Source organism: Momordica charantia (assembly GCF_013281855.1).
Source record: "Momordica charantia cultivar OHB3-1 chromosome 9 unlocalized genomic scaffold, Mcharantia_2.0 BLBB01000009.1, whole genome shotgun sequence".
NCBI classification, from domain to species: Eukaryota; Viridiplantae; Streptophyta; class Magnoliopsida; order Cucurbitales; family Cucurbitaceae; genus Momordica; species Momordica charantia.
This window is the reverse complement of record NW_028275167.1, coordinates 17,980,935-17,982,425: the sequence shown is the minus strand read 5'-3', so window position 1 is coordinate 17,982,425 and position 1,491 is coordinate 17,980,935.

Sequence of the window (1,491 nt, the reverse complement as noted above, 5' to 3'; positions counted from 1 at the left end):
TTTAGTGATATTGAACAATTCAAATTCTTTTCAAAACTAAATATTCTAACTATCCTTTACGAGTTAGCAAGGGGACCTAATGGACCTACAGATTAGAAACTCCAACTATACGAGATTAATTGATTAAACTCATTAACTAAATTAATTAACATTCAGTAACTGTCGGTCACTCCACTAAAGACCCATAGGTTCACTCTTCTTGCTATAGAATATTTTGCATCCACGGATTTTGACCATTGACGGTAAGTCAATCCTTCATGAGTTTCGTAACCACGACTAGGTCAAATTACCATTTTACCCCTATGTTACATCTTGTACTTTAAGTACCACTGATCCTCTAATGAACAACCAGGTTATGGTCCAACCAATAACTGGAAGTCCCTCTCGGGCCAGTGAGAGGGTGGAGCCCCTTGTTGAAGTCCTAGGGTCAGTATTTAAGAGAACACTCATTTACTTACCCACAAGTAGGGAATGAGTGAATTTCATCTTGTGTAATTATATTCCCAACTCCCTACTCGGTCTCGTTTCCAAAATGGTAGAAATATTGAGTTGGCGACTCGGGCCACTCTCCCTCATACAAATCAAAGGATGAGTCCTAACATGCAGGAGTCCATAACTCACTCAGGATTGAGATCGAGTTACCCGGTCATCCTATTGAAATATTAATCTATTAGCTAATGGTGTTACAACTAAAAATTCATTATTTCGTGGTCCGATCTTATACAAACTCATTGTATAAGATACCCCCACTCACATGTCTCGACACGAACGACCTGGATCAAGTCATTTGTAACTATTATAAAGTGGGCCGTATCTAGAGTGTTACCAGGATGAGGTACCCAACCTTATCCATATATTATAGACCCTTTAGGTTACTATTGAAACATTATCCTCTAATGAACAACCAGGTTATGGTCCAACAAATAACTAGAAGACCCTCTCGGGCCAGTGAGAGGGTGGAGCCCCTTGTTCAAGTCCAAGAGTCAGTACTTAAGAGAACACTCATTTACTTACCCACAAATCGGGAATGAGTGAATTTCATCTTGTGTAATTATATTCCCAACTCCTTACTCGGTCTCGTTTCCAAAATGGTAGGAATATTGAGTTGGCGACTCGGGCCACTCTCCCCCATACAAATCAAAGGATGAGTCCTAACATGCAGGAGTCCATAACTCACTCAGGATTGAGATCGAGTTACCCGGTCATCCTGTTGAAATATTAATCTATTAGCTAACGGTGTTACAACTAAAAATTCATTATTTCGTGGTCCGATCTTATACAAACTCATTGTATAGGATACCCCCACTCGCATGTCTCGACACGAACGACCTGGATCAAGTCATTTGTAACTATTATAAAGTGGGCCGTATCTAGAGTGCTACCAGGATGAGGTACCCAACCTTATCCATATATTATAGACCCTTTAGGTTACTACTGGAACATTATCCCCCTGTATATCGAATACATATTGTATATATATACACTGTATAT